Raw genomic sequence first — 21,921 nt, 5'->3', positions numbered from 1 at the left:
AAAACAAAACAGTTCCTAAGTTTAAGAAGTTGGTATTCTACAGGTGGATATATGTGCCTAAATAAACACAAGGAGGGAGTGATTATTAAGGTGGGTGGGGAGAAGAATTAGACTTCATGAAGGGAAGATATAATACTGAAAAATGAAGATAGGGCTTCTAAGGTAGAGATGAGGGAGGAATTTGAGATGTGATAAAATATTAACTGGAGAGATCCAGCAGAAAGTTTGAGATATGAAAGAAGATTCAGCAGAGGTTAGAGTTCTCTATATGTAGATTTGGTAGTCATCTTCACAGAGATTATAATTGAGCCCTTGGGAGCTATTTAGATCAATAGGAAGAGAATAGAGAGAAGAGCATTCCAGACAGAGTATTGTGAATAGAGACCAAGAAGGATGAGAACTTATAAAACCCAATGGGTTTAGCAGCTGGTAACCTTGGAGAGAACAGGTTTTAATTGAGGGATGGGGTCGTGAGCCAGATTGTAAAAGAGTTAAGAATGAGTCAATGGAAGCAGTGGATAGAAAAAGTAGATTCATTGACAATGAAAGAGAAGAAAGATAAAAGATGATAGTTTAAGGCAGGGCTTTTGCTTTGTTTTAATATGAAGGAGACCTCACCATCTCTGTAGGTAGCAGGGAAGGAGCCAGTAGGTAGGGAGAAATTGAATATGAGAAAGATGGAATGAACAAAGGATGGGGCAAATACCAAGGAAGAATCAGAGGGGATGGTATTAAAGACACAAGGGTTGACCTTGAAAAGAAGAGCCACTATTTCCTCAGAGAATGAATTGGTTTAGGGTGGTAGAAGATACTTGGTCTTTGGTTTTCCACAGTTGTCAACCTCCAGTCTAAGGGAGATCTGATTTCCCAGATCTTTGACCAGCTCTTCTCTGATCATTGGATTCTATCCATTTGCTCTTTTTAATGGCTTAGTTTGTCCCTCTGCCCCCTACAGATGGACCTTCAAAGAGCTATCAGAAAGGGTGCTAGAGAAAGAGTAACAACTGCAATTATCCCCAACTGCTCTCTATCAAGATTCAAGAATCCCAGCAAACTACAGAAAGACAATCAAAGAAGGGTATTTGGGTTTGGGAATATTTCAGGGGGCAATTTTATTTTGACACCACAGGCAAGAAATGAAAGGGATTCTGGCTGGCCTCCTCCAGCCTGGGGATCCACCTGCATACACCTGACACAGAGGCTGCTTCCTGCTTATGCTATCTCCAATCCCAGGAAAGGAGAGTCATTATGAATCAGTGTGAGGTCATGATTCTAACATCAGAAATAGCTACTTTATACATATCAGGTCTACGTGAGGATGAAGCAGTCGGGTTCCACCCCAGACCTTCTCTTTTGGACTTGTGTTCAGCGAAGGCTGACCACTTCCTTCCTGCCAGTGCTCTGACAAAACCAGAGGACCCTCCCTTTCTATCTTTGCTGCTGTCTCAAATGGGATTCCCAGGTCCTTAGTAATAATAACATGAATAATTGTTTCTATTTCTATAGCGTCCTAAAGTTTACCAAGTGTTTTCAGGTCAATTCACTTCACCAGACTATTGAGCACTGGCTAAATAAAAGGCCTTTTGCTCAGCGCAGACCCAACCTTCAAGAAGTTCGTAGTTTCCTAGGAGCCGGTAGGGCATGAAATGTGTACACAGATAAGTAGGACTGTATTCTGAGAGTGGCAAAGGAGAGATAGACAAAAGCTCTAGGAGAATTTGAGGAGGGACAGAGCACTTTCTTCAGGGGGAATTAGGAAAGTTGTCTTACAGGAAATGACTCCTGAGCAAAACCTTTAAGGAACAGGATTTTGACAAGGAACTTACATTGTAAGGTTGGTATGACTTGTGTAGATGCCTGGAGATTGGTATTCAAGTGCATGGAAGAGCTAGGAGTTAGGCATAGTCTGTGAAGGGAAGTGATGTGAACTGTTAGGAAGGGTATTGTGGAGAGCCATTGCCACATTTGATCCTTTTCTTGAAGTGGATATGGATTAGGGTAGGACTTAGGATCCAAGTCACTTCCTCAAGCCCTTACATTTATCAGCGGGGCTTTGGTAAAATTATGTCACCCTGAGCTTCAGTTTCCTCATCTGTAAAATGGGGCTAATAATACACCACCTACCTCCAGGGATTCTTAACCCAGAAAAGGGTTAGGGCAACATTAAAGTTTGAATGGACACTGTTGTTATTATCCCCAACAAGCAGATGAAGAAACCTAGGCAGACCCAGGATTTCCTCAGGGTCACACCCCTAAAAACACAGAGCAGGGCGCTTTCCATCACAGCTCCCATTCGGCCTCACATTCCAGCCTTCACCTTCCTGGGACCGGCAATAGCAACACGAGAAGGGGCTGCCCAGGGAGATGGGGAGGAGTTTGGAGGGCCCGGGACTGGAGATGAAAGGGATTTGTTCCCCGAAAGCAACTACTGAAGGGTCGTGCACTAGAGTCAGGTACTGCAGAACTCCCCACCACCACCCACCATCACATCTTCCCCCCCCCCCCGCCCCGTCTCGCTATTTTTTAGTCTCCAGCCTTCGGCGGGATCAGAGTCCGAGGCCAGGTTGGGCTAGGAAGTCGGGAGAGATGCCGGGAAGCGAGTGTGCTCTAAGTCTCCGCCTTCACAAAGCACCGCAACTCTTCCCCCTCCCCCTCCGCGGCCCCGCCCGGGGACGTGCTAACTGCTGCTCTGGGGCGGAGTCGGAGCCGGGAACATCGAGTCCCCGCTGGGTCCCTGCGGGGGCGGCCTCCTTTGCTCCCTGCTCTTCAGTTCTAGCTGCAGGCCTCGGCTGATCCCAAAGCTCTGTTTCCTGTTGAACCCGCTCCCAGACTCCGCCCTCCCCAGTCCTTTGGGAAGCAGAAGAAAACATCAGCATGTGAACAAATTGTGGTATGATTGTGATGGAGTATTATTGTGCTATAAGAAATGATGAGGAGGATGGTGTCAGAAAAAACTGGGAAGATCCATATGAACTGATGCAGAGTAAAGTGAGCAGAACCAGATCACTGTACACAGTAATGATGAATATTGTAATGTTGATCAATTGTAGAAGATGTAGCTACTCTGATCAATACAAATTTCCAAGACAATTCCAAAGGACTCAGGATGAAAAATGCTATCCATCTCCAGGAGAGAACTGATGAACCTCTAACTGCAAATTGAAGTATAAATTTTTCACTTTATTTTTCTTGCTTTTTTTTTGAGACATGGCTAGTATGGAAATATTCCTGCATGATTTCACATGTATGAATGCTAACCTATTGCTTGCCTTCACAATAAACAGGGGAGAGCTGGAAAGAGAGGAAAAATTTAGAGCTCAAGATTTTTTATGTTAAAAAAAGAAAAAAGAATATAGCATCTTCAGTCGGGGCCTGCCCTCTGTCTAATTAATGTAAGTGGGTGTGCTGTAGCCATTCCTTCCCCTCCCCCCATGAGGAAACCATTTAAATTCAACAAATAGAATGCTGGGCATAGCACGGACCATTTGGGGTTACAAAGACACAAAATAAACCTTGCCCCTAAAAAGCTTAAGTCTTACTATGGGGGGTTTTACGTGCTCATTGATCGGTAAATGCAACAATACAATACAAGCTAATCTGAGGGAGGCCATGGTCAGCAATGGATGGACGTAGGACTGGATGGATCAGGAAAAGAATGCAAAAGAAAGGGTACCTACATGGAGCTGGTGAATGAGGATAAGGATTCCCAAAAGCAGAAGTGGGAGAGAGTGTGATCTAGGTGTAGGACTTAGACTAGGCAGACACAGAGAGGAACGAGGGAATGCAAAGTGGGGGGCAGAGAGAGAGAACAGAAGCTCCCAAAAGCAGAATGAAGCTTAGCAGGAAAAACCTGCCACCAATTAAAGCTGTGCAGGAATGAAAATGGGTTGCCTTGGGAGACCTTCTTCACTGGAGCTCCTTCAGGCAAAAATTAGATGACAATTTTTGGAGAGTGATATGAAAGTGTCCTTGTTCAGGTATGAGTTGGACTAAATTGTCTCAGAGTTCTTTTCTAACTCTGAGATTTCTATGATTCTGAGAGATTCAAGGTGGACCTATAGAGGTGAGAGTCATGTGTCTGACTGAGGTGATAATTAAATCCTAAGAGAAAGAAATGAAGACAGGCCTAGGATAGATCCCTTAGGGCAGTTTCCCTGCTCTAGTCTACCTATGTCTCCCAATGTTTGGTCAGCAACTCAGTTCCCAAGCTGATTCAATCAATCAATCAATAAGGGACACCCATGCTTAAGTGTATCTCTAAAGTCACACACACACATAGAGTTACACAACCAGCTTATACGTGCCTCCCATTAGAGATCTGAGCATGACCTCACATACATGTTATGTATGTGTCCTTGTTTCAGACTTCTACCTGGCCACAAGCCTGCTCAAGTCCCCATGTGATCTCAGGGCAGCAAGGGACACTGACCATCCGCAGGGCACTGACTTTCTGTGACCTGGTGTGTCTGGGTTCCAAATCAGTGCCTAGGGCTTAGGTCCATAGAAAGTGTGAAGAAACTTTGGGAAGATCAAATAATGTTTATTGAAGGGTGGGGTGGGAATGAGGAAGAACAGAACAAGTATGACAAAAGAGCACTAGATTTGGAGTCATACCTATGAGTTTTGAGTCCTGGTTTTTCTTCTTACTACCTAAGTGACCTTAGGCAAATAATCTCTCCAGACCTCAGTCTCCTCTGATAAAGGACTCTGTGATTTCAGAGACCCTTTCTAGCTCCTATGATTTGGGAGTAGAGCCAGGGGAGAAGTCCAACCCAGAAGGACCTGAGAGTTACACCATGTTTTTCATTCTGAGTGAACATGATTGTGGTAAATATGTTTGATGAGGGAAGGCAAGGCAGGCTCAGGCTCCCCAAATATAGCCTTGAGGTGAAAGGGCACTGCTGATTCTGCCCTCTAACCTCTTGTTCTTTCAGTGTAACCTTAGGGAAGGGGTCAAACAGGCCTGTCTTCATAACTCTCCCTCCCCTCCCCCTATCACTTCCCCAATAAAATCACTGAGGATTCAAGACATAGACACCCATACCCTGCACTTACATACTCACACTGTCTACAAGACCCTAATTGTGGAGGTGGGGAATCAGGTCAGATTTTTCCAGAACAAAAACAGCCAAAAAGCTGTAAGTAGATCCCTTCCATCCAACTGTCTCTCCCTCCTGAACATTCTTCAATACTCTCTCCATGTCCCCAAAGTTTCTGTCTCAGACAATTCAAGCCATCACTTCTGCCCAGCTCTACTCTCAGATCAAGATCTCAATTCTGACCCTTTCCCAACAACTTGTGTTTCTCAGCTCCTTATCACAACTCACTTTTCTGGAGCACTTTAAGAGTCCCAAAGCACTTTTTTCACAACAACCATGTGAGGTAGGTAGTGTAATCATTATAATGCCTATTCTATAGATAAGGAAACTGAGGCTCAGATTGATGAATAACTGATTTATATAGTGCTTTAAGGTTTGCCAAGATCTTGACATAATTTCATTTGAGACTCATAATAACCCTGAGAGGTATAACCACTGCTAGTATTATTACTCTCAGTTTTTCAGATGAGGAAACAGAGCTAAGGAGGTTAAGTGATTTGCATCTTATATCTCAGCCTGGTCTGCCCTCAGTTTCCCTGCTCTAGTCTACCTATGTCTCCCAATGTTTGGTCAGCAACTCAGTTCCCAAGCTGATTCAATCAATCAATCAATAAACATTTTTAAGCACCCTACTATGTGCCAGGCACTATGCTAATCGCTGGTTGATTCCCTCATCTTTCCCATATTCATAGTCCTCCAGTAAGCAATAGCCTTTGGCTGTTACTCCTTCCCTCATTCGTCCAGGTGTCCTGGAGTCCTCTTCTCTGTTGGGTCTTCTGGCCACCTCAGTTCGCCTTGAAAGTTCCTTTCAAGGCCACTGGAATCTAGAAGGATCTGGAACTTTTCTGAGTAACCCAAGTGCTTCTGGCCTTTGGTTGTCTCAATGACATCTCTAGATTGAGGAAGATTTAGGATAACAAGACATGGGATAGAAAATGTTACATTTAGTCTTACAAAAATACAAAAAAGGCTCCTTGAATTTACTTGAAGACTATATCATGCCCCCTAAGTCTCCTCTTCCCTGGACTCAATTTCCTCTCGTAATACTCACAAGTCAAGTCAAGTCATGTCAACAAGTATTTATTAAGTACCTATCATGTGCTATGTGCTTGGGATATGAGAAAGGCAAAAACAATCCCTGTTCTCCAACAGCTCACAATGTAACAGGGGAGACATCATGTAAATAACTGTGTACAGACAAGAACAAGATAAATTGGAGATCATCTCAGCGGGGAAGGCATTAGCATTAAAGGGGATCCAGAAAGGCTTCTTATAGAAGGTAGGACTTTAGCTGAGGCTTGAAGGAAACTGGGAAGCCCTGAGCTAGAGATGAGGGGTGATAGATAATACTCGCCAAGGCACTAAATCACGAAATGGAATCTCTTATGTGGGAAACAAGGAGGGATAATCTTGAGACCTTTCACTGTCCTAGTTCTACTTCCCCACACACTTTCCAACTTATCATCATCCTTCCCAAAATGTTGTTCCCAGAAGTGAATATAGTAATCCAGATGTAGCCCAACCTAGGCGGAATGTAGCTGTCTTCCAGGCTATTTCACCAGCTCATACTTGCAGACTCTCTGGAGAATGGCTACTCCAACTCTGGGTACCCAGTGAATCTGTACTCCTCATGAATATCCTCCAGTGTTTTGTTTTGTGGTTTTTGCTTTTTTTTTAACCTTTACTCTAGTCAGCCAGAGGATACAATTAAGCTCAAGGTAATGTCATTGTAAGAGTAGCGGCAATAAAACATCTTCCCCATAAACCTGGGGCATTCTCTTCCATGAGCCTCAGTGGGAAGATGGACACACATAGAGTTCCCAACATGGGAACATGTATGGCCAAGGCACATGCCAATAGGGGTAACACACTTTTGATGTTGTAGGGCTTCAGGCACATGGATATCCTTACCCTGATTCCATTGACTTTGGTCTTCTTATAGGACCCTGTCAGCTGTGACTCCAATGGAAGCTACTTCACTGCTTGGCTTTAAGCCTTGGGTTCACTCAGATGACAAAGTGGCATAAGGAACTGCTCTCCCCTTTTAGAAAGAACCAGAGCCCACATACTAAAGCCAGCAGGGGTCTCATGTCTGAGGCACTCCATATCCAGAGATGGAACCTGGCCTCAGGCTGACTCCTCTCATCAACTTGCTTGACTTGACTCCATCACTGGACTTGCTAGAGCTCCCTTCAAACCCCCCATGCTTTATATGGAAGATTAGGGTTTAGAAAACATTGTCCTTGAATTCCCCTTTTGGGTTGTGTGCAAACAACTTATAGATGTGGGTGGAGAGAGAAAATCCTCTTCCCCAGTGTAAGAAGCACAAGGGAAAAGGTGAAGTGCAGTGTCAGTCTCTGGATTCTTTCTCCATATTCTGGCAATTGAAAGACAGCAGCATCTAGCTCACCACCTGGCTAGATAAGCTAGGCACAAGTCCTTGAGCAAGGGCAGTTGCATGGAATCTGCTCCAGTATAGGGAACCAATGGGCACTTTGATCTGTCCTATTACATAGATATTGTTCTTCTAGATCTGCGTGTTTCCTCTGCATCAGTTCATGTGAATTTTCCCATGTTTCTCTGAATTCCTCATGTCCACATTTCCTTACTGCATAATGATATTTTATCACATTAATATGCTGCAGTTTGTTCATTCATTCACTCAGTTAATCTGTTATTGCTCGGTTGTTTTCAGTCAAGTTTGACTCTTTGTGACTTCATTTGGCATTTTCTTAACAAAGATGCTAGAGTGGTTTGCCTTTTCCTTCTCTAGCTCATTCTACAGATGAGGCAATTGAGGCAAACAGGGTTAGCTGACTTACCCAGATTTGAACTCAGGAAGATGAGTCTTCCTGATTCCAGGCCTGGCACTCTATGCACTATGGTGCCACTTAGCTACTCAGTCAATTAGCAAGCATTTATTAATTCCAGGAACTCTGCTAGGTGCTGGAAGTGGGGGTAGGGTATAATCAAGATGAAAATAAAACTGTTGCTGCTTAGAAGGAACTTCCAGTCTATTAAGGAAAATAATGTGATACAAAATATTAAGTGAATACAGGTGATTTCAGGGGAGAGACTCACAGTTGGGGGTGGGGGAGAGGAATGAAGAAAATTCTTGTATAGGAAAAGCAGAGGTAAGGAGGGAGTACCTTCCAGGTGTGGGAAACAACCAGGGTAAAGTTACACAGACTGGAGATGGAATCTTGCATATGAGGAACAGCAGAAAAGTTAGTTTGGCTAAATTGTAGGCACAAGTAACAGAGAATAATGAATAATAAACCTAGGAAGTTATATTTCTGGGGGCTCCTTCTGTTGCCAGTTCTTTGCTACCACCCGAACTGCAGCTGTAAGTATTTTAATTTATAATAGATATTTTTTTCCCTATTTTTGACCACATTGAAATGAGCAGCTAGTGGCATCAATGGGTCAAAAGGTAGGAACCATAGAGTCATCACTGTTCCTATATAATTCCAATTTTTTTCTAATGTTTTTAACCGACAAAAATGAGAATAAATCTTAACTCTACCAACAAGGGGATTATCAATTATTAATGGGCTTGTTTTTTTCCATTTTCAGTTTTTTTGTTCATCTTTGCGAGTTTTCAGGGCATAAGGTGAAAGCTGAGAGATGTTTAAATCTACATTTCTTTTGTTAATATTAACTTGGGATATGTTTTTATGTGATCATTGACAATTAAGAATTTCTTCTGAAAACTGGTTTTTTATAATATCTATTAGCCACTTTGGAGACTATCTAATAGGCTCTTGGTTTCATATTTATGTCAATTCACTATATAACTTGGAATCATCAGTTTCTAAGTCTTTTTTAATTCTATAAGAGACTGCATTTGAAAGATTTAATTTTATTTCTAATAAATCCCTGTGGCTAATTCTGTCCTTATATTTCCTGGTTTCCCTTTGTTTGGAGTATAAGGGTGTGGGACAGCTGTGCGAGCCACATAGGAGGGAGAAACTTTTTCTAGGGCAGGGCTAGGATTTCAACCTCCCCCACCCCAATTGTTAGATACTTTTTGTTCTCCAACTGGAGGCACAATCACATGCCATTTCATAACTACATTTTCAAGGACAGAATTGCTACAAACTTGGGCCGCTAAAAAAAATCTACTTCATCAGATAGAAGTCTAACACTGTGACCAAGCATCATACTAGGACTTTTCTGTCAAATGGATTTGATTCCTTTTTCTAGGGCCCTATCCCATGTAGGCTAAGTTAATTTTTCCTTAAAAGGCATTTAAACTATCTTTGAAACTTAATTGGCCCAGGGGACTGAGACTAGAGCTATTGACATGGTTTCCCAGATCCCAAAGGGTGTTAAAAAAGAGAAAAGCTAGGCTGGAGTAGAATTATTATGCTTCAGCTGATGAAAAAAAAAAGCAGGGGTAGCAGTCATGATCTCAGACAAAGTTGAAGCTAAAATAGGTTTAATGAAAAGAGATAAACAGGGAAACTACATTATGATAAAAGGTACCATAGATAATGAATTGATATCAAACCTATATGCACCAATATAAACCTATATGCACCAAATGCTATAATACCAAAATTTTAAAAGGAAAAGCTAAGTGAATTTTAGGTAGAAATAGATAGCAAAACTGTAATAGTGGGGGGTTTTAACCTTCCCTCTCAGAACTAGATAAACCTAAATCACCCCCCCAAAAGAGGAAAAAGTCAAGGAGATAAACAGAATCTTAGATAAGCTAGATATGATAGCTATCTGGAGAGAATTGAATGGAATAGAAAGGAATATACCTTTTTCTCTGTGGTATATAGTACCTTTACAAAAATTGACCACATTTAGGGCATAAACACTTTATAGTTAAATACAGAAAAGCAGAAATATTAAATGTATCCTTTTCAGATCTTAATGCAATAAAATTATATTTAATAAGAGGCCATGAAAATAGATTAAAAATTAATTGGAGACTAAATAAACTAACCTTAAACAATGAGTGGGTTAAAGAACAAATCATAGAAACAAATAATTTTATTAAAGAGAAAATAATAATGAGACAACATACCAAAACTTGTGGGATGAAACAAAAGCAGTAATCAGAAGAACATTTATATCTCTAAATGCTTATGCCAATAAAATAAAGAAAGAACAGACCAATAAATTGGGTATATGATTTAAGAAACTAGAAAAAGAACAAATTAAAAATCCCCAATTAAACACCCAATTGGAAACCCTAAAAATTAAAGGTGAGACTAATAAAATTGAATGTAAGAAAATCTTTTAATTAATAAACAAAACTAGAAGTTGGTCTTATAAAAAAATAGATTAAATCATTGATTAATATGATTTAAATAGAGAGAGAAGAAAACCAAATCATTAGTATCAAAAAATGAAAAGGGCAAATATACCACTAATGAGGATAAAATCAAAACAATTATTTGGAGTTATTTTGCCCAATTATATGCCAACAAATTTTACAATTTAAAAGAAATGGAAGAATACTTACAAAAATGTAACCCGCCTAGATTAACAGAAGAAGTAGAATATCTAAATAAACCTATTTTAAAAAAAGAAATTAAATGAGCCATATTTGAGCTTCCAAAGAGAAAAGCATCAGGACCAGATGGCTTCACAAGTGAATTCTACCAAACATTTAAAGATCAACTAATTCCAATATTAAACAAATTATTTGCAACAATAGGCTGCTTTTATGAAATAAATATGGTGATGCTGATACCTAAAGCAGGAAGAGCAAAAACAGAGAAAGAAAATTGTAGACCAATTTCACTAATAACTGTGGATCAAAAAATTCTAAATAACATACTAGCTAGGAGACTGCAACAATATGTAGCACAAAGATTATATATTGTAACCAAGTAGAATTTATACCAGAAATGCATGGATAGTTACCATAAGGAAAACTATTAACATAATTGATTATATCAGTAACAAGAGTAACAAAAATCATATGATTATATCAATAGATGCAGAAAAAGCTTTTGACAAACCACAACACTCATTCCTATTAAAAACACTTGAAAGCATAGGTATAAATGGATTTGCTTAAAATAATAAGAAGCATCTACCTAAAACCATCTGCAAGCATTATCTGTAATGGAGATAAACTAGAAGCCTTCCCAATAAGATCAGGAGTGAAACAAGGATGCCCATCGTCACTAATATCATTCAATATTGTATTAGAAATGCTAACAACAGCAATAAGAAAAGAAAAAGAAATTGAAGGAATCAGAATGTACAATGAGGTAATAAAACTATCTTTTTGCCTACGACATGATGACGTACTTGGAAAATCCTAGAGATTCAACTAAAAAGCTAGTTGAAACAATAATTTTAGCAAAGTAGCAGGATATAAAATAAACCTACATAAATAATCTGCATTTCTATATATCACCCACAAAACCCTGCAAGAAGAGGTAGTAAGAGATGCCTCCATTTGAAATAGCCATAGACAATATAAACTACCTGGGAGTATACATGCAAAACAAACCCAGGAACTACATGAACATAATTATAAAACACTTTTTATACAAATAAAGTCAGACTTAAATGATTGGAGAAATATTAATTGTGCATGGGTAGGCAGAGCCAATATAATAAAAATGATAGTTCTACCTAAACTAATCTACTTGCTCAATGCCATCCTAATTAAATTACCAAAAATTATCTTATTGAGCCAAAAAAGCAGTAACAAAATTCATTTGGAAGAGCAAAAGGTCAAGAATAGCAAAGGAATTAATGAAAAAATGTAAAGGAAGGAGGGTTTAGCTGCATCAGATCTTTGTCTTGCATGAAATAATAAAGAATGAAATGAGTGGAACCAAGAGAACCTTGTATATATAGTAACAGCAATATTGGTAGAAGAATAATGGTAAATGACTAAGTTATTCTGAGTATTATAAATACTCAAATCAACTACAAAGGACCTATGAAGGAAGATGCTATCTACCTCCAGAGAAAGAACTGATAAATAGAGGTATGCATAGCATGATTTTACACATGCACGTGTGCACATACACACACACACACACACACAGAGAAATGTGTGTGTGTGTGTGTGTGTGTGTGTGTGTGTGTGTGTGTGTGTGTCTGAGTGAAATGGTGGCCTTCTCTAGTGTGAGGTAGGGAGGGATGGAGGGAAACAGTTCAGAACTTAAAATATAACCAGAAATAAATTAAATTTTAAAAAATTAAAAAGAGAAAAGCTAATTTATGAGGAGCTGGTACCCCTCAGATTTGGTGGACAGACCACTGTGATCTGAGCCACAATATTCTGCCCTGCAGACTACACTTGTTACTGTATGGGGAAAAGGGGGTGGAGGAGTGTGTTTGCCTCAACTAGTGCTATATCCTTATTGAGTATCTTTTCCATGTTATGGCTAAGTAAGACTGCTGTGGTTAACTGTTAGATGTCCTACAAGTAGCTTATTTCATTCTGATCTCCAAACTGCGTTACTAGACTGGCTTATAACACCTAGTATACAATTCTGGGCTTGAGGATGGTGAATTCAGTGGGCAGTTTAAGTAAGCTATTTCTTTTCTTGGTTATCAACTGAGACATTTTCCTTCTGTTTTTCCCATCCTCGCAAGGCAGAGAAAACAGAAACAAAACGAATTGAATATCTCTAACTTTTCTCCATACTTCCATGTATTCCAAGGGAGAGGACCACTAGCCCTTTTTTTGGCCCCTCTATATTAAGGGTCCAGGTATTGGACATATGTGACACACACAAGTTATGGGGCTGGTACACAGAGAGAGAAAGGCCAAACCTAAATTAACCAGAGGTGACAAGAATAGCAAAGAAGGTGGGATAGGGATGGGGTAAGAAGTAGAACATGAGGTGAGGTGTATGAGGTGTTGAGGGCCTGCTGAGCCCTTTTCAGAGTTGCTCATCCACCTTTGGTGTCTACCTGCCACCCAACTCTCACCTATGGCTTCAAGAAGCTGTAGCATGGGCAGCAACCACACCTAGGTAAAATTGTGTCGGCAAGTGGGCTAAACCAGGCTAGGGATGACTGAGATGTCTTCCCTAAGCACATTATGTGTGGCTGTGTGTGGTTTGTCCTTCGTTCTCAAAGAGGACCATAACATCAGGAAGATGATGCCATGACCTGCAATTAACTTTGATTTGAGTGAGGGAGGGCTGTGCCAAGTCACCAGCCTCACTTTCCTCTCCAGAGCCATCTGGGTCTAGTGGCCAGACTTCCCCTGGTGAATGGGTGGAGAAGCACAATTGGTTCCAGTGCCATGAAGGTGGCTGAAGCAGGTGCTGTGGAGTGCTTAGAGCTTGGTCAGACATTGAAGACACTCTAGTCATCCACTGCATCCCAGACCACTGCCATTTGTCTTGATTTTGTCTTGCTGCTGGACTTGGATGACTGGTGATTTTGTGCAACCCTGCCTCGCTTAAATCCAGTTTATACACAAGTTAGGACTTCACCCTGTGGTGTCATTGGTCCTCTTAGAAAAAGGATAAACAACATAACCTGAGGTCCAAGGAAGGTGGAGAAAAAAAGTCACCTTGAGGGCACTAGTGTAAGTTAGCTCAGTAGCAGACATGGCCTTAGATATAAACAGTTGTATAGCAGAAAAAATTTGGAGTTAAGAAAACTGGGTTAGAGCCTGGATCTGCTACTTAATGCCTATGTGACAGTGGACATAGTCTACTGTGTGACCTGGAAAGTAGCTAACAGCTCTTTCCCTTCTCCAGGCCTCAGTAAAATTAGGGTATTGTACTAGATGGACTAGATAGGGACCAGATCTGATAATCATAATACTCATATCCACTATGAATTGTGGTGCCTGCAACAGAAGCAGCTGGCAGAATGGTGTAGAAGTTTAGTGGGCTGGTTTTTGGTTTTTTTACCTCTTGTATTCCTCTATTTTGTTGTGTTTATGGGTGTATAAGTTGACTCCCTGCTCTGACTAAGGGTTTTTTCTTGAACCTCAAAATCATGTCCCATGATATTTAGGCCTGGACTTTGCCCGCATCAGATCTCTAGGTACAGAAAGGAGGGTCAGCTCCTGGGCAAAGGAATCCTCTCTCACCATACAAAACTGAGTCAGGTGACATTCCCAGGAGCCAGCTGTAGTGTGGGATTTGAGAACTGTTTATATCACCAGATGGTGTTGACATGGAGCTTGTACAATGTCATCTTAGGAGAGGAAAAAGCCATAGGAGAGGAGGCAGGGCCCAGGAGAACCTGGAGATTTAGAACGGCTGAGGCTTCTAACCTTAGGGATGCTCAGCTTGACCAACAGCTTTCCTCAACCTGGATTCTTTGAGAGAAGGCAGCTTAATGGAGCAGAAATAGCATTGAATTTGAAGTTAATTTCAAATCTAGCTCCAATGCTTACGAACTATGTGACCCTGGACAGGTCATCTCATTCCTTTGAATCTCAGTTTCCTCACATATAAAATGGGAATAGTAGCACTCATACTCCCTACTTCATCTGACTTTGGCAAAATGCTTTTCTAAGTCTTAATGTGCAATAGAAATGGGGAAGCAGATATGAAGAAATTTATCAACGATGTTACTGAAAGAGGAAAATATGCTTCTTTTCCCTTTTCCAGAGCAGAACTTTGACCTCGGTCCCAACTTTTTCTTTGCTGCCTACATGAACTGGTCACTTTTCAATCTTTTGCCTCGAATTGAACTTCAGAGTAAAAGCTCAAAGGATGGAGGGATCCCTAAGCTGAGAACACATAGGAAAGCTGTTGGGTTTGCTCCCCAGAAATGGTAGTCTGTCTCTGACTCATGGATGATAACGGTAATAGTAATTTTCCATTTCTCTAATACTTTAGAGTTTACAAAGTGTTTTCCTCACAATAGTCTTGTGAAATAGATGTGCTATCGTCATCATCATCATCATTGTCCCCATTTTATAGACAAGGAAACTTTTTAATGAAGGGAAGTGACCTGCTCATGATAACACGGCCGATAAATATCAGTAGCTGAATCACTTTCTTAAACAAACAAAAAATAAGTATGAAGAGCTGGATTTCAAACTGAGATATCCTGGCTTCAAAACCAGTGTGTCTCCATTATGCCAAGCTGCTTTCCCCAGGATATTTGGCTGCCTCTGATGAGGGTTCACCCATCCTTTACCCCCAAGCTGCAAGCTCATGCTGTGCCTTCCTGTCCCAGTCTCAGAGCAGTTTGGTTTGAGCAGTTCACAGTCTTAAAAAAAATTGAGATAATTTTCATATCCTCCCTAAATCTTCTCTTCTCCAGTTTAAACCTCCCCAGATCTTTCAGATGTTAACTGGTATGTCCTACCTTCAATGCCCTCTAAATGTAATTCAGTTTATCAATGAGCTTTCCTAAAATGTGGTGCATAGAACTGACCAGGGAGTTCAACCTCTTTATCTAACAGATGGGAAAATTGAGGCCTATAGAGGGAAAATGACTTCTCTTTCGAAGGTCATATAATGTTTTAATAGACCCAGGACTTGAATTCAAGCCATTCCTATTTCCAGACCTATGGATCATACTACCCTATGCTGTATATCCTAGCTGCCCAATCCCTGCTCCCTATTATTCTCTATGCCCTTCAAGCCCCATTGCCAGCTTTTCTTCATAGGCTGAAGGCCAGAGCCTGGGGCCTCAGTGTTCAGCCCTCAAGAAATGCAGGCCATTCAATCTTTCCTAAGCTCTTCTTGCAGGCTCAGGGCCATTTGGGAGTGTCTATCTGCCCCTGATTGTATCTTCCTGCTTTTCCCCTCCATCTCATCTTCATTCACTATATTTTTTCAGTTTCCTGGATGGACCCAGCAAAGACTGACTCCTGGGTGGTCTGGGAAAAGGGATAGTGAGAAGAAGTGGGCAGGAAGGATGGGGGAAGAAAAAGAACAGGCATCCTTAAAGCTGTGACACTCTGTTGGGGACAGACTGACACCTGCTGGTCAAATTAGGAACTGACTTGACTGGCCATTAGCAATGATTCTCCATTTTCACGCAGCATTGTGGTATGAATAACACTTTTGCCTGAGTCACACCAAATTACCCCAGGCCTTTACAAAGGAATCATCCCAGCCTCTACCTTGATTCATCCTCTAAAACCATCTGGTGTAAGACCCTCTCCCCACAATTCGGCCCTGTCAGGGAGAAGTCCTAGGCTATAGCTTAGATTTACAATTCCTCTTCACCAAATTTTGTTGATCCCTTTTTCCTAATAACCTCACCCATATATCTTCTCTCTATTCTTGATGCCACCACTGCCCTAGTCCAGGACCTCCTCATTTTACACACACACACACACACACACACACACACGCATGTATGTATATCTATGACACAGCCAGGCTAGGATTACTATGTTCTTCCTGACAGTTTCCCCTAAGTTGTACATACATACATAGTATACATATGTATTGTGTACATATACACAAACATATATTCAAGTATATGTGTACACACATATATGTGCATCCCTATGATACAGTTAGGCCAGTCTCACTGTGTTCTTTCTGACCTTATACTTTTCCTCGCTCCCTTCCCCTAATTCCTACCCCATACTCAGCTCAGCCTTTCAATGTTTTTTCTCTTTTTTTTCCACTTAAATTTTTTTTCCAATTATATGCAAAGATAGTTTTCAGAATTCATTTTTTGGGTTTTGTTGTTGTTGTTGTTGTTGTTGTTGTTAGGCAATGGGGTTAATTGACTTGCCCAGGGTCACACAATTAGTCAACATTCATTTTTGTAAGATTTTGAGTTCTAAATTTTTCTTCCTTCTTTCACTCCCTCCTCCCCAAGACAGCAAGCAATCTGCTATGGGTTATACATGTACAATCATGTTAAACAGATTTCCACATTAGTCATGTTGTGAAAAAAGAATCAGAACAAAGGGGAAAAACCATGAGAAAGAAAAAAAGTGAAATAGTATGCTTCAATCTGCATTCAGGCTCTATAATTCTTTCACTGGATTTAGATAGCATTTTTTATCATAAGTCTTTTCGAATTGTCTTGTATCATTGTATTGCTGAGAAGAGCTAAGTCTATTATGGTTGCACAATGTTATTGTTACTGTGTACAATGTTTTCCTGGTTCTGCTCACTTCACTCAGCATCAGTTCATGTAACTCTTTCCAGGTTTTCCTGAAATCTGTTTACTCATCATTTCTTATAGCGCAATAGTATTCCATTATATTCATGTACCACAACTTGTTCAGACACCCCCCAATTGATGGGCATCCCCTCAATTTCCAATTCTTTGCTACCACAAAAAGAGCTGCTATGAATCTTTTTGTACATATGGGTCCTTTTCCCTTTTTTAATGAACTCTTTGGGATAGAGACTTAGTAGTAGTATTGCTAGATCAAAAGGTATGCACAATTTTATAGTGTTTGGGGCATACCAATGTCCTTTTTTTATACCTAATTACTCTTTCCTGGAACTAGCCCACCCCTTCAAATCCCATCCACCCAGCTAGACCTGGGTTTTCCACAACAATTTTCTCTGGTCAATCTAATCCATACCAATCTGTCTCTTTGAATTCCTTTATCCATTGTGATCTATACTACTCATATTGTAGTTTGTTTTGAGAAAATGTGGATATTCCCTACCAGCTTCTGACCATATGCATGATTCATTCATTGCTGCAGGGATTTGGTTCTTTGGGGTGAAAAGACCTATTGCCTTTTGCCATGTATGAATGACAGCTTGTGTTTGGAGATGACAAAGCAACCCCCTTAATGGCCACTGAACAGGAAGAGTTGATGATTTGGCAGACCTTCCATAAGGTTGTGAGTTTATCCCTGTACTTCTCTTTGACCGTTCATGTAACATCATACAACTCTGGGGCAAATTTCTGAATGAGCATATATCAGCTAAATCCCATGTCCTGCTTAGACAAGCCTGATCCTGGGTTTTGGGTGAATGAGTATCAGTATTGAGATGGATGTGTCCTAGATTGGAGGTCATCTTGTGAGTTTAGGAGTGGTCCTAGGCTCTTTGGTTGGAATTGCCTAGTGACAAAGGGAGTAGTTTTCAACAATGACTGCAATGCTTCTTGGAGAAGATGACCACTGGAGAGAGGAAAAATCGAAATCCCTGGCTCAGCTTTCCAAAAGTCACAGACTGTTAGGGAGATAGAGCAGAGCTGAGGTGAAATGTGAAATGACTAATTGGCAGCCCTGTAAACTATTCCACATTGAGATGGTTTTAAGTATTAGCCTCCTGGCTAAGAGTGTAATAATAGTATTGCCACTTGTGTAGTGTAACCGTAGTCATGTATGCGGTTTGTCTTTTATCATTTGTGTGTATAGGAAATAAATACCTGTCCCTTACCTGATTCATATTTTACATAAACTACATTTCTATTCCCCAGTTTAGGGGGACCCTAGATATGAGCCTTAAGCAATTTGGTTTTTTCCCCTAGGGTACCAGGATGGGGAACATAACTAGCCAAGGAATGTGAGCCCAGCTTCTCTTATCAGAGATCAGACTTCCCCAGGACTGAACCTGGTTTAGACTGTGTGACTAGGTCCAGAGTTGAGAGGGTCCTTTTTAGTGGAGAAGGGAATGGGACAAGAACCCCAGCTCCCTGGGCCCAGCAATATTAGATAATTTATTAATTCAGTAACATTAACATTAATCTTTTTTTTAAACATTAATCTTAATGTTAGATTCTCAGTTGGTATTTACTGTCCTGTGTCTCACATGTGTATGTCTCATTTCCCTGACCAGATTATGAGAACTCACTGGGAACTCATATACAAACTTTTTTTATTTCACCTCTATCCTACTGTTTGCTGAGTATTTGTTGATTCAATTTGACTCAATGAATTTTTACTGAGCAACTCCTGTGTATAATGTGCTACATACTGGGGAGAAAAAACCAAAACCAAAACAACCCTAAGCCTATATACATCAATATGCTCTTCCTACTACTTGTTACAAGTTGTTACAACTTGTGAATCCTTTGGCCTTAGGTAGGAAGGGTTGCTGGGGCAGGGCAGCCCACCGGGTTGAAATCCAAACCATAGTTACCTCCCTTTTCTTTGCAGGGTGTGTCTTCCCCCTTATTACAGCCCTTCTCTTACCACCATTATTTTGGCTTACTTACTCATGCCTGGACAAGCAGAATTACTGAGAAGGGAGTTTCCAGAACAGCAATAGACCACAGTGTGAGCAAGAACAGGTCTGCACTAAGTAGGCAGGGGGTGCCTTCAAATTGCTAGAGAGCAATTTTGGAAGGAACAAATGTTTGAGTCATTTACTTTGTAGTTCAATCGTCCCGTTCTTGATGGCCATAGATGACTTCAGGAACACTCGTCATATTTCTTTTGAAGAGGAGAGAACGATGTCTGTTATGCCCTTCTCCCTTGATGCTTGGTGACCAGTATTGTTTACTGCTAGTCATTTTGGGCAGAGAGCCAGTAGTCAGTAGCCTAAGGACCCAAGTTGGGCATAAGCTGTGCAGCTTTCTCTAGGTGAGAAAGCAAGAGGCCCTTGTGCAACTTGGCTAAAATATTTCCTGACCCTACGTACGGCCTGGACATCTCCCACACTTGCTTCTTTAACCTGAATGGTGGAAGTGCTCTTCCCCTATCCCAGTCAAGGAAGATGGGATAAGTACAATTGAACAACATGTTTTTACTATTCCAGGAGCTAGGGAATACAAAAGAAAAAAATTAGTCCCTGCCTTCAAAGAGCTTATTTGGTTAGAGGAGACAATATACACACACGGATAAGTAGATAGAAAATATATATATAAAACAGTATAGATAGAAGATGCTACTATATGGATAGAAAATCTGTTTTTGGCACTTTTGCTAAGTATAGTAGATTTAGGATTTGTTACTCTGGGCCAGCCTTGAGCCAGTCATGTGGACTGACCACACTCACAAAAGGCTGCATGTTCCCTGCTTTACTTCTAAGAACTGGGAAATAGAGCGAGCAGGTAAATCTGGTAGATTGGGTCCCTCCATTTTGGGCACAGGCTGGGAGAGAGCCGTGATTCAGAGAACATTCCCTCTCCACCTTATACTTCTGATTCTAAGGACTTTGCCACCATGACTCATCCACTTACTCATCTACCTGGAACTTCCCTTAGCTCCTGGAGCCTGATCACCTAAGAATCTGGCCCCCTTTTCCCATTGGTGATTTCCTTCCAGAGCCTCCATTTAGGGGACTGCTCCAAGCCAGCTAGGCTTCAGTCCCCTCCCCAACAATGCTCTACAGACTTCGCCTCCATGTCTTCCTTTGTTCCCACTCACCCTCCCTTTTCGGCTCCCTTTTTATATGTTATCTCCCCCCTTTAGAATGTAAGCTTGAGGTCGGGACTGTCTTTTTGCTTGTATTTGTTTCCCTAGCACTTAGCACATACTAAGACCTTAATAAATGCTTGTTACCTGCCTGCTAGTGTGTTTAGAACCAAATATTGGGTTCATTGGGGCAGCTAAGTGATACAGTGGATAGAGCAACAGACCTGGAGTCAGGAAGACCCAAATTCAAATCTGGCTTCAGACACTTAATAGCTGTGTGACTCTGGGTGAGTTACTTAGCCCTATTTAACTCAGTTTCCTCATCTGTAAAATGAACTGGAGAAGGAAATGGCAAACCACTTCAGTATCTTTGCTAAGAAAACCCAAAGTGGGGTCATGAAGAGTTGGACATGACTAAAATGACTGCACAATTAGCTTCATTCCATATGCACAAGGCCTTTTGGAAAGCCATGCCTTTTGCTCTGTAATCTAGATGACCATGGCTTTTTGGTCTATGGCTTAACCCTATTTGACTCAGTTTCCTCACCTGTAAAATGAACTGGAGAAGGAAATGGCAAACTACTTTAGCATCTTTGCCAAATGGAGTCATCACAGAGTTGGAAACAACTGAAAAATGACTGAACCACATTAGAGTATATGTGAAGCTAAGCTAAGATCACCTTGGCTGCTTCTAAAGACACATGTGCTTAGTGCTGACAGACGCTGGGATGCTAGTAATGCCTTGGTCCCTTTGATAGCAGCAGGGGAAGGAGGCTGCAAAGAGGATTAGCTAATGAGCCAGAAAAAATTACCCTCTCATTAGAGAGGAAGAGCAACTTGATTTCTTCTTCCTTCTGAATGTGTGGTATGGAACTCCTCTGTGGCTTTTTGGGGAATGAGGGAGTCCTCCCCAAGGCAGCTATGGTGCCCTCTTGACATTGTAATCAACTTATATGCTACCCAGGCAAACCTGATACTGGATCTCAAGCTCCTTAATGAATCTTTCTTTGTGTTTCATTCTTTGAATATAGGTAACAAGATGGACCTTGGAAGCCTTGGAAGTAACCTGGTAAATTTGAATTTTTGAGAGCTCCTGCACTCGTCAGCTGGAGCTGATTGGCAGCAGGAGGAGTTTCCTAAAATGCCCTTCTTGAAGATGACCACTGACAGAAGGATAAGTCCATCCATGTCCTGGTTATCCAGATGATATGGACCTTGAGGGACTGGTATGGATTGTGCAGAGCCAGGATGATTAAATGGTTCTCATGAGTTTAAGTCAGTCAATGTATGATTATGAGTCTTTTGAGTCTTTTGTGTCTTACGTAGTCTTGTGTGGGAGAAATAAACGGCTATTCTACACTTGATGTATTCCACTTTGAGGAGATACTAGACAAGAGGCAAACTAAAGTAGCTTTAAGCAATTTCCCCTGGGACTTTGAGGTGGAGATCAGGCTCCAGTTGAACAAAGAGGCAGAGGTAGGAGAGGGCATCTCTGGCCCCTCCCTGCCCCGCCTCAGCACAGTAATAGTTTGTCATTATTATAGAAAACAACAATCGGAATGGACAATCAATGGGGCAGTTGTCCTTAAGATAAAGATTAATCCAAAAAGGGATTGTGGGAAG

General features: G+C 41.1%; 1 long non-coding RNA gene across 1 annotated transcript in view; it reads left to right on the top strand.

Moving 5' to 3' along the window:
* Positions 1-21,572, top strand: part of LOC110216924 (uncharacterized) — a 28,512-nt gene extending 6,940 nt beyond the window's left edge. The window contains exons 2-3 of the long non-coding RNA XR_002326910.2: positions 14,666-14,862; positions 21,330-21,572. This is a non-coding gene — a long non-coding RNA (uncharacterized LOC110216924). The remainder of the gene's footprint in view (positions 1-14,665; positions 14,863-21,329) is intronic.
* Positions 21,573-21,921: the final 349 nt, after the last annotated feature.

Source organism: Phascolarctos cinereus, unplaced genomic scaffold (assembly GCF_003287225.1).
Source record: "Phascolarctos cinereus isolate Bilbo 61053 unplaced genomic scaffold, phaCin_HiC Scaffold_4;HRSCAF=312, whole genome shotgun sequence".
In the NCBI taxonomy this organism is placed as follows: domain Eukaryota; kingdom Metazoa; phylum Chordata; class Mammalia; order Diprotodontia; family Phascolarctidae; genus Phascolarctos; species Phascolarctos cinereus.
This window is presented reverse-complemented; position numbering and strand designations above follow the sequence as displayed.